Source organism: Trachypithecus francoisi, unplaced genomic scaffold (assembly GCF_009764315.1).
Source record: "Trachypithecus francoisi isolate TF-2019V2 unplaced genomic scaffold, Tfra_2.0 Lachesis_group18, whole genome shotgun sequence".
In the NCBI taxonomy this organism is placed as follows: domain Eukaryota; kingdom Metazoa; phylum Chordata; class Mammalia; order Primates; family Cercopithecidae; genus Trachypithecus; species Trachypithecus francoisi.
Window position 1 is genome coordinate 36,914,266 of NW_022681463.1, and position 18,178 is coordinate 36,932,443.

Genomic DNA, 18,178 nt, shown 5'->3' on the forward strand with positions numbered 1-18,178 from the left:
TCATTATATACCCAGTAGTCATTCAGGAGCAGGTTGTTCAGTTTCCATGTAGTTGAGCGGTTTTGAGTGAGTTTCTTAATCCTAAGTTCTAGTTTGATTGCACTGTGGTCTGAGAGACAGTTTGTTATAATTTGTGTTCTTTTACATTTGCTGAGGAGTGCTTTGCTTCCAACTATGTGGTCAATTTTGGAAGAAGTGTGATGTGGTGCTGAGAAGAATATATATTCTGTTGATTTGTAGTGGAGAGTTCTGTAGATGTCTATTTGGTCTGCTTGGTGCAGAGATGAGTTCACATCTTGGATATCCTTGTTAACTTTCTGTCTCTTTGACCTGTCTAATGTTGCCAGTGGGGTGTTAAAGTCTCCCATTATTATTGTGTGGGAGTCTAAGTCTCTTTGTAGGTCTCTAAGGACTTGCTTTATGAATCTGGGTGCTCCTGTATTGGGTGCATATATATTTAGAACAGTTAGCTCTTCCTGTTGAATTGATCCCTTTACCATTATGTAATGGCCTTCTTTGTCTCTTTTGATCTTTGTTGGTTTAAAGTCTGTTTTATCAGAGACTAGGATTGCAACCCTTGCTTTTTTGTTGTTTTCCATTTGCTTGGTAGATCTTCCTCCATCTCTTTATTTTGAGCCTCTGTGTGCCTCTGCACATGAGATGGGTCTCCTGAATACAGCACACTGATGGATCTTGACTTTTTATCCAATTTGTCAGTCTGTGTCTTTTAATTGGAGTATTTAGCCCATTTACATTTAAGGCTAATATTGTTATGTGTGAATTTGATCCTGTCATTATGATATTAGCTGGTTATTTTGCTTGTTAGTTGATGCAGTTTCTTCCTAGCATCGATGGTCTTTACAATTTGGCATGTTTTCGCAGTAGCTGGTACCGGTTGTTCCTTTCCATGTTTAGTGTTTCCTTCAGGAGCTCCTGTTGGGAAGGCCTGGTGGTGACATAAATCTCTCAGCATTCGCTTTTCTGTAAAGGATTTTATTTCTCCTTCACTTATGAAGCTTAGTTTGGCTGGATATGAAATTCTGGGTTGAAAATTCTTTTAAGAATGTTGAATATTGGCCCCCACTCTCTTCTGGCTTGTAGATTTTCTGCCAAGAGATCCACTGTTTGTCTGATGGGTTTCCCTTTGTGGGAAACCCAACCTTTCTCTGTGGCTGCCCTTAACATTTTTTCCTTCATTTCAACTTTGGTGAATCTAACAATTATGTGCCTTAGAGTTGCTCTTCTTGAGGAGTATCTTTGTGGTGTTCTCTGTATTTCCTGAATTTTAATGTTTGTCTGCCTTATTAGGTTGGAGAAGTTCTCCTGGATAATATCCTGAAGAATGTTTTCCAGCTTGGTTCCATTCTCCTCCCCTCCCCCAGCCTTGCTGCCACATTGTAGTTCAATCTCGGACTGCTGTGCTAGCAGTCAGTGAGGCTCTGTGAGCGTGGGACCCTCCGAGCCAGGCGCAGGATATAATCTCCTGGTGTGCCGTTTGCTAAGACCACTGGAAAAGTGCAGTATTAGGGTGGGAGTGTCCCAATTTTCCAGGTACCGTCTGTCATGGCTTCCCTTGGCTAGGAGAGGGAATTTCCTGACCCCTTGCACTTCCTAGGTGAGGCAATGCCCTGCCCTACTTTGGCTCACACTCCATGGGCTGCACCCACTGTTCAACAAGCCCCAGTGAGATGAACCCGATACCTCAGTTGGAAATGCAGAAATCACCTGTCTTCTGTGTCACTCATGCTGGAAGCTGTACACTGGAGTTGTTCCTATTTGGCCATCTTGGAGCTTTCCTCCAGAGTATATTTTTAACAGCTTAAAATCTGTGCTTATTCTAGAATAATTCTTTCTTGATGTCAGTCTCATCATCAGTGAAATTATACTATCCTAGTAATACTGATGAAAAACTCATATGATGACATAGCTCCATAAACTGTTTGTCAACATTGGAAATAAGATTGTGCATTTCCAGACACATTAGCTTCTGGAATCCTTGCTTTACATAGAGTTCTCATGGGACTACCACAAGCAGCAGGAATCTATTCTGTATAAGAATTATAGATTTTGAATCTGAAAAAGTGGGCATCTTCCCAGAAATGCACCTTTCAAGATGGAGAAGTAAGTTCTTGTTGATGTTTTTTTCTCCATGATATTTAGCAGAAAACCAATAATATCAAAGTGGTGACTACTTTGATTTATTTCCTCTGTCACTGAGGCCAGTGACCACCTTAAAATATTTTTCAGAAAAGGTCTTAGTGTGGTATTTTAACTGGTACGTGTATTGACTTATTACAATAACTATTTCCAATTGTCAATTTATATTTAGATTCTGTGACTGTGTTTGTGTCTTAAAGACAGTGAGGGCTGTGGAATCAGAAAACCCAGTTTTGGATCCTGTCTCCATCACCTTTTGGCTGTGTAATTTAGGCTAACTTACCCAACCTCTGCCTACCTCAGTTTCCCCATCTATGAAATAGGGATCTAATTGAACTATCTTAGATTGTAAGAATTAGATTAGGAAAATATTTTAAAAATTCAAGGTACCTAGTGTTAAATGTTCATTTTAAAACTATTCCAAAGTCTTCTCAGTTACTGCCACTTCCATCTATTTCTCTTAAGCCTACTGCATAGAGAAATAATTTCTTACCTTTTTTAAATTTAGAAAGCATATTTGTATAGTTAAATATCCAAAAATAAAAATTCCTATTGTGCCTTTCAAATATATCTTTACATGTAATGGTGCTAATTACAATAACAGCATAATAAGTCTATGGTAGAAACCAGATGGTATTATAATGGTATTATAAAATCATACCTGAGAGATGTGTATTCTGTTGGAACTGATAAAAAGCGATTTAGCCAGTGAAATAGGCAGACTCTAAGGTAACCCCCAATGACCACTGCCTTCTGGTATTCAAGCCCTTGTGAAATCCCTTCCCTTTGAGTATGGGTGCAGTGATTTGTTAGTTTCCACAACAGAAGTGATGGGACGTTGCTTCTGAGCTTAGGAGATAAAAGGACTGTGGCTTCTGCCTTGCTTAATTACTATCAGTCTTTCAGATCATTTACTCAGAGGGAAGTCAGCTGCTATGTCATGAGGCAGCCTCATGGAGGGCTCACATGTCAAGAGACCAAGATCTACCAAAAAAAAAAAAAAAATACATGAGTAATCTTGGAAGTAGATCCTCCCCACTAGTCAAATCTTTTTATGGAACAGCAGCTCAGGCTATCAACTCAACTGACCTCTGGAGCAACGTAGAAGCAGAGGCACCCAGGTAACCTACACCTAGATTTCTGGCTCATGGAACTGTAAAATGACAAATGTTATTTTCAGCTGCTAAATTTGGGGATAATTATTTATATATAAATAGATAACTAATATCAGTACAACTAAATCAAAAAAGCAAGCTTTCCCGTATTACCAGGAGATAAATCAGGGTTTGGCAAACCATTCCTTGTGGGCCAAATCTACCCCATATCCTCTTTAGTACAGCTTTCAAACTAAGAATTATTTTCACAGTTTTAAAAGGTTGTAAAAAACAAAATGAAACAAAACAAAAATATGTAACAGAGACTATGTTTGGACAGCAAAACCTAAAATATTTACAATCTGGCCTTTTGTAGGAAAGTTTGCTGACCCTTGAGAGAAACCATTGCACTTCCCAGAGGACAGTCAACCCTTCCAAAGTCATTGGAAGGAACTGCAGCCTGTAGCATACAGTTGTTCAATGCTCCAGATGGTTAACTCTTAAATGAACCATCTTCTGCAGTCTGTGCCAAATGTTTTGTGTATTCCTGTGCACAGGAGTAAAATAATAATTATCAACCATCTCTAATTATATAAAGTTATCCAGATAAAGAATGCTTAAAGAGCGAGAGAGAACCAAAGCATCTTATGTGACAATGCATATACTGAATTTTATTTTCAAGTGTACATTTCAAATTAATGTTCTTAGAAGTCTAGGATTTGGATAAACTGCATATGTCACGGAACCTGAGTAACTGATACATACCAATTTTATCTCCTAGAGGCCAGGAATACTCAGACTTAGGTCCTTAGGACAATCAGTCACCCTGCCTATAGCTGTAGTTGGAGAAAAACAAGCTCTAGACTAGTTCTACTCAAAGTGTGAGCGATGGACAGGTGCTCATCTATGAAATGTTTCCAGCCAATCTGTGATAAGACAATGATTCAAACTGAGAGAAAGCATTAAGAAATGAGTATAGCAACTGACAAACTCATCATGTCTTAAATATAATTATTTTAAAAATTGAAGTTTGACTTCTGTATATCTTTGGGATTTTTACTTCATTTTCCCAGTAATCATTTTTGTTATATTTCACAAAAGTATCAATCCACAAGGAATTGGAATTTTTTTTTAAAGTGATCTGTCATCACAGAGAGCTTGAGAATACTTTAGGAGGCTAATAAAAAGCCTGAATATATTGAGGTTAAATATTAATGCTTTTATGACAAGGTCTGTTTTTATCAATGCTACCAATATTTTGGTCAATCGTAGCAATGAGCCAAAGCCCATAAACTGAAAGAAATACATGCAGGCTGACCAAGGATCTGTCAGAGGCACTTAGAATAATCACGAGTCCCAAAAAAGTTAGGATGTCTGCCTCTCCATTCCAGATGCCCTTTTCTTTTGCTCAATATTTAAGCATGATATGCTAAAGGCAGGCATTGCATTCTCTACTTCCATTAAACAGAAAAGCTCTAAGAATTAAAAGGATTACAATAGATAAGAGAATGGAGCTGTTGAAAATTTGCAACAGAGAGCATAAGGATGACAAACCCTTCACACCACTTTTGGGCCCTAACTCCACAGTGGACATTGCTATCAATCAACACTTTCTCTCCTGCCAAGCCACGTGCAGCTACAGAAATCTTCTCATCAGAGCATTGCAGGAAGCCACCACCAATCAATCAGAGTGAGCATAGCAACTGGACACTCATTTTCATCTCTAATGTAATGAGAAGAACACAGGTGTCACAAGAATTAGACTTTAACTTGATTCTGACAGCCAGCCATTTAGGCCTCTCTTGTCACCTCTCTATATCTGCATGAGTCATCTGTAACACAGGGGGTTGGACAAGATCAGAGAATCTCACATTAAAATTCAGTGTAGCCTTTAAAAAATACTGACCCTGAACTCAACTTTGAAGGTTTTTTTTCAGGCTGTCTAGTGGCACCTTAACCATTAGTAATTTTTAAAGATGCCTCTGTGATTCTTACGCACAGCCAGACTTCAGAACCATTGGAGTAGAAGATCTCAATGACTAATCCCAACTCTCATATTCCGAGATGCTGCAATTACTTGAAGCAAGGATATTGTTGGTCACATAGACTTAGAGTCTAACCAATTAAATTGGATTGGTTAGGACTTGCAGAGCCAATTTCATCTCTTGGGCAGTTTATAACCAGAAAGAATAAGAGGCATAGGGATTTTGAATTATGAGGCAATAATTCTGTTTTAGGTGTATGTGATCACAACCACTCAACCTTTTCTCTTGTGGTTTTTATAACCCTTTATGATGCCTTGCAAAAATTATTATAGCCCCATAAATCATTTTTGCCTATTACAGATATGCCATAATTTATAATATTAACTATTATTAATAATATGGATTATAATGATTCAAGTTTTTTATTTGAGGATATCAATCCATCTTAAAGATTTTAGTGAACTAATCTTAATATCTCTATAAAACTGGCATATGCCCACAATCATCCCATTTCACAGGTGAAGAAAATAAGTCTTATGCATATGTGTGTACACGCACAGACAGACTTAACATTTGATCCAAAATCTATAGGTTTTGTTGTCATAAGCAGAGGTTTAAATATCCTTTCCAAAAGATTACATAAACAGTAATCTTACTTTACTTACTCATCTATATCTGCTATTTTCCAGACACTGAAGATACAGAGATGAGAAAATGCTCTAGGATGGGGTTGAAAGAGAGACACATTAATAAATACTCACAATAAAGGGTTGCACAAGAGCTGAACAAAATACTTCTGTGGTACCACAGCAGCATTGGGAAGAGATGGGCTCACCCCAACACTGGGACAAAGCACAGAGAAAATGGCTTGCAAGCTGGGTTTTCAAGGGCAGCTTGACTCCAGCAGATGTGCAAAGTGTGAGCTAAGCAGAGGCACTGTTTTGAAACACAGAAGCATAATGATCATGTCTGCTACATGGGAGCAGGCATGGGAGCAGATGATACTGGAAAAGGTTGGGAAAAAATTCTGTGTTTTCTTAAACATTCTAAGGATTACGATCTTTTTCTTACAGGCAATTTGTATTAATGGCTTGCACTTATATGTACATCTTCCTTTTAGTATAAAGGTCCTTTGTAAATAAATGTTATTGTTTTAATGCCACCCGTTTTAGCTATATAGTTTGAAACCTTGTGAAAATAGTAAAAAAAAAAAAAAAATGCCATGGATTTCTGGATTTCTCTGTTTTCATAAGGGAGATAAGGGAGGATCTGAGAGTATTTCCCTCACCACTTGCCAATTTTGTAGTTATGAGAGATGAGGGAGCCTATTTAGAAACTGTAGAATTTTAAAATTGAAAAAGACCTTAAAAGTCAAATCTGAAAGCTTTAGAATCACCCTCCACTAGACGAATTGTCTGATTTTATGTGTTGTCCGGTGGCATTGTGTAGCATTCATACAGTGTGTTCTGTGGAACACTAGACTCTTAAAGTGCTCCATTTAAAAAGGGAAGGTTCATAGTTAAGGAAGTTTAGGAAGACCTACATGCTACAACTCTGTCTTAAAGAGTTAAATGTATTAGACTCTTCACGACTATGAAAAACCCTGTAAGAAACAATCCTGTTAAAGTTTGTTTAAACTGGTATTTACCAAATTTTTAATTTTTTTTTTGAAACTGACAAATAAAATTATATTTATTTATTGTGTTCATGTTGCTCTGAAATAGGTACACGTCGTGGAATAACTAAGTTGAGCTCATTAACATACACATTATCTCACATATGTATTTTTTTTTTTCTTGTTGACAGATTCTCACTCTGGAGTGCAATGGCACAATCTGGGCTCACTGGAACCTCTGCCTCCTGGGTTCAAGCATTTCTCCTGCCTCAGCCTCCCAAGTAACTGGGATTGCAGGTGCCCACCACCACGCCCAGCTAACTTTATGTATTTTAGTAGAGATGGGGTTTCGCCACGATGGCCAGGCTGATTTCGCACTCCTGACCTCAAGTGATCCGCCTGCCTGGACCTCCCAAAATGCTAGGATTACAGGTGTGAGCCACCGCATCCACCACACATATGTAACTTTTTTTTTTTTTTTGGAGTGGGGAGCCTTAAAATAAACTCCTTAGCAATTTTCAACAATACATTGTTATTAACTATAATCACCATGTTGTACAATAGATACCTTGAACTTATTTCTCCTAATTATAATTTCGTATCCTTTGTGTCATATCTCCCCAAATTCGCCTCCCCCTAACCACCACATTCTCTGGTAACCACCATTCCACTCTCAGCTTCTATAAGATCAACTTTTTTGATTTCCATACAAGTAAGGATTTGTGGTATTTGTCTTTCTGTGCCTGGGTTGTTTCACTTAACATAATGTCCTCAAGGTTCATCTACGTTGTTGCAAATGGCAAAATTTCCTTCCTTTTAAGACTGAATAGTATTCCATTGTGTACATATACCACATTTTCTTTATCCATTCATCTCTTCATGACACTTAAGTTGATTCCATATCTTAATTATTGTAAGAAGTGGTGGAATAAATATGGGAATGCAGATACCTCTTCAACATACTGATTTCATTTCCTTTGCATATATACACAGAAGTGGGGTTGCTGGATTATATGGTATTTCTATTTTTAATTTTTTGAGAAACCACCATACTGTTTTTCATAATTGCTGTACTAATTTATACTCTCACCAGCAATGTATAAGGGTCTTTTCTCCACATTCTTTTTCCCACTTGTAATATTGCATCTTTTTGATAATAGACATTTTAACAGGTGTGAGGTGATATTATATTGTGATTTTAATTTGCATTTCTCTGATGATTAGTGATTTTGAATGTTTTTAGTATACATGTTGGCTGCCTGTCTTTGGGGAAATATCTATTCAGAGCTTTGCTCATTTTACAACTGGGTTGTTTTCTTACTATTGAATTGTTTGAGTTTGTTATATATTTTAGATATTAACACCTTATCAGATGTTTGATTTTTAAATATTTTATATTTTATCTCATTCCATTAGTTGTCTCATTATTCTGTTGATTGTTTCCTTGCATATGCAAAAAGCTTTTAAGTTTAATGTAATTCAATTTGTCTATTTTCACTTTCATGGCCTGTGCTTTTGGGGTCATTTCTAAAATATCATTACCCAAACCAAAGTCATGGAGATTTTCCCGTTTTCTTCTAACAGTTTGAAATGTTTAGGACTTACGTTTAAGTCTTTAATTCATTTGGAGTTGATCTTGTACATAGCAAGATGAAGATATAATTTCATTTTTCTGCATGTGGCTATTTCATTGTCTCAACAACATTTATTGAAGAGATTATCCTTTCCTTACTGTGTGTTCTTGGCACCTTGATAGAAAATCAACTGACCATAAATTATAGGCTTATTTCTAGGCACCATGTTTCACTCTATTGGCCTATGTGTCTGTTTTTATGCCAGAATCCGGCTGTTTTGATTACTATAACTTTGTAGTACGTTTTGAAATCATGTAGTGTGAGACCTCCAGCTCTGTTCTTTTTGCTCATTATTCCTTTTGCTATTTGAAATCTTTTTGGTTCCACAGGAATTTTAGTTTTTCTATTTCTGTAAAAAATGGCATTAAATTTTTGATAGATATTGCATTGGATCTGTAAATTGCTTTGGCTAATATGGACATTTTAACAGTATTCATTCTTCTATTTCATGACCATGGAATATCTATTTATTTATTTGTGTCTTCCTCAATTTCTTTCATCAATGTTATATAGTTTTCAGTGTATAGGTCTTTTGCCTTTTTGGTTAAATGTATTTCCATCTTATTACTTTTTGTAGATATTGTAAATGGAATTGTTTTGATTTCCTTTTTCAATAGCTCATTGTTACTCTATAGAAACATTACTGATTTTTGTATGTTAATATTATATCCTGCAACTGTACTGAATTTTGTTAGTTCTAACAGCTTTTTGCAAGTTTTTAAAGGTTTTCTATATAAGATCATGTTATCTGCAAACATGTCTCAAGACATCCAAATTGTAAAAGAGTAAATCAAATTGTTACTGTTAAGATAAATTTATTTTGCTCTGGGTAGGACTTCCAGTATTATGTTGAATAGAAACTGGCAAGCATGTGCATCCTTGACTTGTTTCTGATCTTACAAAATATGATTTAAACTTTTCACCATTGAATATGATGTTAACTGTGAGTGTGTCATATATGATATTTAATGTGTTGAGGTGCATTCTTTCTGTATATAATTTCTTAAGAGTTTTTAATCACAAGATGATATGAATTTTGTTAATAACTTTCTCTTTGTCTATTGAGATGATTATATGATTTTGTCTTTTATTATATTCATATGGTATGTTACATTTACAGATGTGTGTACATTGAACCATCCTTGTATCTCTGGGATAAATTCCACTGCATTATGGTGTATGATTCATTCAATGTGCTGTTGAATTTGGTTTGCTAATATTTTTGAGGATATTTACATCTATGATCATCAGGAATATTGGCCTATAATCTTATTTTCTTGTAGTGTCCTTGTATGGCTTTGATATCAGGGTAAAGCTGGCCTTGAAAAATGTGTTTGAAAGTATTCTTTTGTCTTCATTTTTTGAAATCATTTTTAAAAGATGGTATTAGGTATTCTTTAAATGTTTGGTAGAATTTGTCCATGAAGCCATCAAGCCCTGGGCCCTCCTTTGGTGGGGGATGTTTTATTACTGATTCAATCCTCTTATTTGGTATTGGTTTGTTCAGATTTTCTACTTCATGATTCAGTCTTGGTAGGTTGAACATGTGTAGGAATTTGACCATTCTTCTAGGTTATCTAATTGGTTGGCATATGTTCACAATAGTTTCTTAGTGATCCTTTGTAATTCTGTTGTGTCAGTTGTAATGTCTCCTTTTTATTTATAATTTTATTTATTTGAAACTTCTCTTTTTTTTTCTTATTCTAGCTCAAGGCTTGTTCATTTTGTTTATCTTTCTAAAAAATTCTTAATATTGCTGATTCTTTCTGTTGTTTTCTAGTCTCTATTTCAGGTATTTGGGTTTTGATCTTTACTATTTCTTAACCTCTTTTAACTTTGGGTTTAGTTTATTGTTTTTCTTTTTCCTTGAGGTGTAACATTAGGTTGTTTATTGGGGATCTTTCTTCTTTTCTGATGGAGGCTATAAACTTCCATCTTAGAAATGCTTTTGCTGAATCCCGTAAGTTTTGGTATGTTGTGTTTCCATCTTCCTTTGTATCAATATATTTTAAAATTTCTCTTTCAATTTCTTCATTAACCCTTGGTTGTTCAAGAGCAAGTCATTTAAATTCCATGTATTTGTGAATATTCTAAAGTTCCTAGAAATTAGAATTTTATACTATTGTGGTCAATAAAGACATTTGATAGGATTTCAATCTTCTTAAATTTAAGACTTGTTTTATGGCCTAATACATCATCTATCTCAGAGAATGTTCCATGTGCAGCAGAGGAAAATGTGTATTCTGCAGCTGTTGGACAGAATATTCTGTATATGGATGTTAGGTCCATTTGGTCTCCAATATATGTTGATATTTCCTAATTAATTTTCTGTTGAAGTAATCTGTCTTTTGCCGAAAATGAGGTACTAAAGCCCCCTACTATTACTGTATTGCCATCTACCTCTTTCTTCAGATCTATTAATATTTACCTTATATATGTGTGTGTATATATATTTACAATGGTTATATCCACTTCCTTAATTTACCCCTCCTTCATTATATAATGACCTTCTTTGTCTCTTTTCTCAGTTTTGACTTAATGTTCATTTTATGTGACTTAAGTGTACCTATTTCTGCTCCCCATTAGTTTCCATTCACATAGTTTCCATTCACATCCATGTCTTTTATATCTCTTCACTTTCAATCTATGTGTATCCTTAAATGTGAAGTGAGTCTCTTATAGGCACTGTACAGTGTCTTGTCTTTTATGCATGTAGACATTCTATGTCTTTTGATTAGATAATTTAATTCATTTAAATTCAAGGTAGGCATTGATATATAAAAACCTACTGCTACTGTTTTATGTTTGTTTTGCAGATCCTTTGTTTTGTCTTTACTCTTTTGTTGTCTTTGTGATTAGGTGACTTTGTCTAGTGGTATGCTTTGATTTCTTACTTTTTATGTTTTGCATATCTACAATAGGTTTTTTCTTTGTGGTTACCATGAGGATTATTTTTTAAATCTTATTGTTGTTACAGGCTAAGTTGATAACAACTTAACTTTGATTGCATAAAAAAAAAACCTCTACAATATTCTCCACCTCCCTCATGCATTTAAAATTTTTGATGTTGTAATTTACATGTTCTTATGTTGTATATGCCACAACAAATTATTATAACTATTATTTTTAATAGTTCTGTGTTTTCATCTTTATACTAAAGATATAAGTGATTTAAACATCACAATTACAGTATTAAAGTATTCTGAATTTGACTGTGTATGTACTTTTATCAGTGAGTTTTATACTTTGAGATGTTTTTGTGTTGCTTTTTAGCATCCTTTTTTTTCAGGCTGATGAACTTCTTTTAGCATTTCTTGTAAACAGTTCTGATGGGAGTGAACTACCTCAGCTTTTGTTTCTCTGGGAAACTCTCTCTCCTTTATTTCTGAACCACACCTTTTTCAGATACAATATTCTTACTTGGCAGTTTTGTTTAGTATTTTTTTTTTCAGCACTTTGAATGTATCATCCTGTTCTCTCCTGGCCTGTAATACCTCTGCTGAGAAATTAACTTCTGTGTGTACCAGAACTTCCTTATAGGTTATTCACTTCTTTTATCTTGATGCTTTCAGGATCCTCTTTCTTTCCTTGAGTTTGACAGCTTTATTTTATTATGTCTTGGTGTAATCTTGTTTGGATTCAATCTGGTTAGAGAATTTTGACATTTCTGTACCTAGATATTTATATCTTTCTCCAAATTTGGAAAGTACTGCTAATATTTCTTTAAATAAACATTTTAATTCTTTATCTTTCTCTTCTCCTTCACAAACTCCTATAACCCAAACAATTGCTCATAAATCTCATAAGCTTACTTCATTCCTTTTCATTCTTTTTTCTTCTCTGACTTTATATTTTCCAATAACCTGTCTTCAGAATCATAGATTCTTTCTTCTGCTTGATCAATTTTGCTATTAATGCTCACTATTGCATTTTTTATTTTGTTCATTGTATTTTCCAACTCCAGAATTACTATTTTATAAAATAACTTAGATTTCTCTGTTAATTTTTAATATTGGGACTATATTGTTTTCCTGATCTTATTGAGGCATTTTAAGTATTTATTGAAGTTGTCCTATGTTACTTAAAAAATTATTTTGAATTTTTTGTCAGGCAGTTCATCCATCTTTATTTCCTGTAGGTCAGCTACTAAGAGATTATTGTTTGGTGTGTTCTTTGGTTATGTTGTCTTCTTGGTGTTTTGTGTTTTCATTACCTTACATGGATGACTGCACATTCAAAAAGTAAGGACTTATTCCAGTCTTTGCAGACTGACTTTGGGTGGAAAAGCTGCTCCAGGCAGCCTGCCTAGAGATTCTAGGCAGACCACTGGGCATAATCTGAAGGTAAGCTTGCTGCTGGAGTCCTCAGATAGGCTAGTGTGGTGCCTGGGTCAGCAGGTAGGCAACCTGATGCCTGGGTCTACTTGGTTGGGCATAAAGCCTAGATCCATGGGGGCTGATCTTGCACTAGAATAGACCTGGCGCCTGAGTCCGCGGAGGCTGGTTCAGTATTGGAGTAGGCCTGGAGCTTGAGTCTGTGGGGATGGGTTTGGGTTATGGGCCCACAGTTGCTGGCCTAGAACTTAAGTCTTCATGGGTAGTCTTGGAGCCTCAGTCTGTGTGGTCTAGCCTGCTACTGGGGTCTACTGGGGTGAGCTTGGGCCCTGGATCTGCTGGTACAGCCCTAGACCCTGGGTTATCTGAAGCTTGAGACCACAGAGACCAGCCTGGCACTTGGGGTTTTCTCAGTGCTGTAGTTGGTAGGAAGCCTTGGTCCACAGGAGACAGTCTGGAGCCTACGATTGCAGGTGTTGGTTTAATGCATTAGACTCTGGTACTGGCCTGGAGCCTATGTCCACTAGTGTTTGCCTGGAGTCTGGGCATGCAGGTGTTGGCCTAGAGGATAGGCCCATGAGGGCTGTCCTAGGTCTTAGGGCCTTGGGACTAGCCACTTACCTAGGTATACAGGGGCTGTCCTGGAGCCTTGGTCCATGGGGGTTGGTCAAATGCTGGAATCTACTGGGGCAACATGAACCTGGGTCTGTTGGAGTGAGGAGCTACAGGAGCTGGCCTGGAAGCTGGGTCTGAGGGTGCCAGTCTGATAACTAGGACTGCAAGGGTTGGTCTGGCGCTGAGGTTGGCCTGAGGCCTGGGGCCATGGGAGCCACTTCACTGTTAGGGGTGGTTTGGACTCTGGGGTTGTTGAAGTCAGGCTGGCAGTGGGACAGCCTGGAGACCAAGTTCACTGGAAAATCCTAGAGCCTGGTGGGGGATCTAGCCTGGTTCTAATGCAGGCCTGGAAACCTAGTCCTTGGGTAGGGGCCTAAAGTCTGAGGCCATGGGGTCAGATCAGCGCTAGATTTTACTGAAGAGGGCCTAGTTTTGGAGTCTGAGGCAAAGTCTTCTTCTCACTTCCTTCTTCCTCTCCTAGGCAGTATCTTTCTCCATGCTGTGCTGTCCAGGGTTGAAGAATGGGCAATGTGCCTAATGTCCATCCTACTCTCCTCAATGCGTCTTTTCTTTCTGTGCTACATTCAGACACTATTGTCCTTCACCAGGCTTCCTTAGCACTTGGGAAGATATTTTCATGTGTAGATAGTTGTTTGCATTAATGTTTCTTCAGGGGACAAGCATTGGAGAGTTCTATTTCTCCAATTTGCTGATGTTCCCACTCCCTGAACCTATTTTGTAATAGAAGTTTTCAGAACTCCAATTAACAATCAACCTTTTCCTCTCATATTTGCCACCTAGTGTAATCAACTTTAAATTGCTCTTCATACTCTTGAACTTTACAGCTTCTTTACAGGTTCATTTATTTTTATTTTTTGACCTGAGACATCTTAATTTCTAGTAAGCTAGAACAGAAATAAGGCTACTACTCCTTTCACCCTGTTCTTTGGCAGTGTACCCAGCTTATATTCACAAGCAGACTCACAGATTACCATCTCAGGAATACAGAGGATTCTCTCTTCAGGTGTTTGCTTAATATCCTTTTTTCTTGGACCTCTTTTTCTGGCCACTCTTTTCTTCTAGACTCAAGTGCTCCAGAAGAGTTGCTCCTCTTACCTAGTTGTCAGCTTCCTATGGTGGGCAGTGAGCAAATGTCAACCACTATGTCTTAAAGACTCAGCATCTAACATAATCCTTTACCCACAATTCAAATGGTCCTTACAAGTACTGAATAAGCCTTTTTGCATGAAAGCCAATTTGGAGAATTTAAAAATATCTTCAGGCTGCACTATTTAAAATTTTAAACAAATTTTTATTATACAAAGGCTGTCACATAATTGGATATTTCTCTACTTTGTGCACAATTCTTCTTACTCTCCACAGAAAGGCTGCTTCTTAACTTCTCATCTGGTGATGGCAAGCACTAAAATCCCAATTTTAATAGAACGGCAGTAAAAACGTCTCAGTGATTTAGGTTGAAAGCACTATATTGGTTCATGGCTCATGTACCTAATATCAAGAATGTACAAATGTTTTTTCATTCAAAAATACAAAATAAATTATCTGTAGGCATGGGCAATGACAGCAGTAAATTATTGTATATTGTCAACTGAAACCAGTAACTGATGATTATGGTGATTTTCTTAAATTTCAGCCAGCCTTCTCTTCAGTCATTTTCTTCACCTGACTTCTAACGTTATTGTTTAAGAATGATGACGGTATCTTTTTTTTTTTTTTTTTTTGTCACCCAAGCTGGAGTGCACTGGCCAGATCTCAGCTCACTGCAAGCTCCGCCTCCCAGGTTCACGCCATTCTCCTGCCTCAGCCTCCCGAGTAGCTGGGACTACAGGCGCCCGCCACCTCGCCCAGCTAGTTTTTTTGTATTTTTTAGTAGAGACGGGGTTTCACCGTGTTAGCCAGGATGGTCTCGATCTCCTGACCTTGTGATCCGCCCGCTTCGGCCTCCCAAAGTGCTGGGATTACAGGCTTGAGCCACCGCGCCCGGCCGCCTTATTGTTGAAGAATGCTGTTTTCAGCTTCTTGTCACAGTTCAAAAACAAAGGTAAAGCATTATTCTAGGAATTAGAACAAACCATCTCCCGTTCTACCTATTGCACTCATTCCAGGATTCTCTTTTTTAGGAATTTCTATGACTACAACTTCTGCTGTAGGTAATGGAGAAGCCACCCTAGCAGCATGCAGTAAAGCAGTTCACACAACGTTTGTGGGGTCAGTGACTCCTTTTTCTACCGTATTCACAGAATCTCCAATCACAGCCTCTTAACCAACTTCAGAGGATCTTACGTAATTTTTTCAACTATCAAAGATCCTTCAACACTTGCATTCTTAACGTTGGTCATTGAAGGAATTTTGAATGTTCTTTTAATAATTTCTATAACATTTAAAACATCTTCATTCGCTGGAGTTAATGAGTCCAAGGCTGGAATGCACTGAAGCAGAACAATGCCATCTTCAATGGCAGCTCTTGTAGCATTAAGGATGTCGTTAACTCTTTCTTTTCTTTCACCTGAACATCACTTGTCTCACCAACCATCAACATGGCTATTCCATCTGATAATTTTGCCAGACATTCATTCAGTTTTTTCTTTTCATATTCACTAGTTGTGATATCTAACTTACTCAATGATTTCTTGAATATATTTTTCAAGTTAAGCCTTGTCATCTTTTCCCTTTAATAACATAGCATCATCTTTGACCACAATGACCTCTCTGAATTTTCCTGAGTCATGAGGCTGAGCATCTTCAAGATTTAGGGTTAACCCCTCTTCTCCAAACACTGCAATACCAGTAGCAATAGCCACATCTTTAAGCTAGTTCTATTGTCACCAAAACCTGAAATTTTGACTACTACAACCTGAAGACCAACTTTTGGCCGATTCAAGATGAGCATACTTAGAGTTTCTTCATCAGCATCTTCAGCAATTGTGACCAAAGGCTTAAGGTGAGCACTGGCAATTTCAAGAGCAGGTACAATGGACTGGACACCAGAAATGTTCTTTTCATTCAGTAGAACATAGGCATCCTGGAATTCACATTTCTGACCTTTTGATATATTAATAAGTATGGAAAAATGTAGCCTCAATCAAACTTCATGCCTTCAATAATTTCTAATTCATCAATGTTTTTCCACCTTTCACTGTGAGCACAACCTTTCTTCCAACCTTTTTCATTGCACCAGAAATGATGCTGCCAATTTTTTTTGTCTCTCTTCGCAGAAATTGTACCAACCTGAGCAATTTCTTCAGGGGTTGTCACAGGTTTAGACTGCTTCCTAAGTTCAGCAATTACAGTATCAACATCTAACCTCACACACTTCCAGTTTCCACTGGAATTTGCACCTTTGCTAACCTTCTCAAAGCCTTCTTTGCAATAGAGCATGCCAGTATGGTAGCAGTGGTGATACCATCTCCAGCTTCTTTATTTGTATTATTGGCAACATTTTAACAAGTTTAGCTCCAATATTTTTATATTTATCCTTTAAGTCAATTGACTTTGCAACAGTCACACCATCTCTTTTTTACTTTGGAACTTCCTCAGCTTTCTTCAGTAATCACTGTTCTTCCCTTTGGCCCTATTGTAATGGCTAGAGAATTGGCTAAAAGGCTTACACCTTGAAGCTTTAAGGTTTGGGCATCTGCACCAAATTTTACATCTTTGGCATCAGCCTGAGGAAGATGAGGCTTCAGTACCCTGGACACCAGTCTTATTTGGCAAAAAAAAAAAAAAAAAAAAAAAAAGAAAAGAAAAAAAATTGTGGGTAGTTGAAGCATTTCTGCAGGGCTGCAGCAGGGCGTATGCACAGTGAGACAGGTCATTGGTGGGGAGGGAAGGAAAGAGTGTAGGGCCCATTTTTTTACAATTCAAAGTGAAAATAGCTTCATCACATCCCATAGAATTATTTATAAATTTTGCTATAATTAAGAGTACTGCTTTATTAAGCAAAATAATGTTAATAAACAAATGGTGCTGCTTTTGAAGCCACAAAAATGTTGCTGTCTGATCCTATTTGAGATGCAGTAACTTATACCACATCTCTACTTATTCATATCTTATATTTTTGAAGTTCTTTACAACTCAGAAAGTGAGTTCATAAACATTTTCTAACTTCAATCTCAAAACTTTTCTTCAAATACATATCATTATACCCACTTCGCAGTTAGGGAAAGTCACAGCTCAGAGAAATGCAAAAAAATTGCTCAAAGTGACTGTTATACTTGAACTTGAATGAGTTCAGTGTACTTACTGTTATGTGAGAACTCCAGAACAATATGAGTTATTGTTTAGTGAGAACTTCAAGTAAGGTCCGTTTCTAGGTCTCAGATGAGAAACATTAAATCCCAAACAGCTTCCAATCCAAAACAGACTCTGATTATAGCAACACCTCCACATTCAAATTGCAAAGGCTAAGTGTACAACCTGAAGAGCTCCAATGTCCCAAAATTTCTCAGAAAAGCTGGGTGCTCTCTGCTGGTCCTAGAGTCCCCAGGAGCTACTGGTTCAAGGTCCCATCCTGCTTTTGATCTGATCTGGGCCTGGAAGTGGTACTTTCTCCCATAGTTGACCTCTACGTTGGTCATCACAGGGCTGAAAATAAGAAATTCTAAAGCACTTTCACCCTTTTACAGGGTCTAAGGTGTTTCTCTATGCCTAGCAGTGCTTCAGAAATTTGAGCAGGCATCAGAATCATCTAGAGGACAGGAGGGCTTGTTAAATCAGTTTGCTG

General features: G+C 37.2%; 1 pseudogene; it reads right to left on the bottom strand.

Moving 5' to 3' along the window:
* Window positions 1-15,380: 15,380 nt before the first annotated feature.
* LOC117063415 lies at window positions 15,381-17,073 on the bottom strand (annotated as a pseudogene).
* Window positions 17,074-18,178: the final 1,105 nt, after the last annotated feature.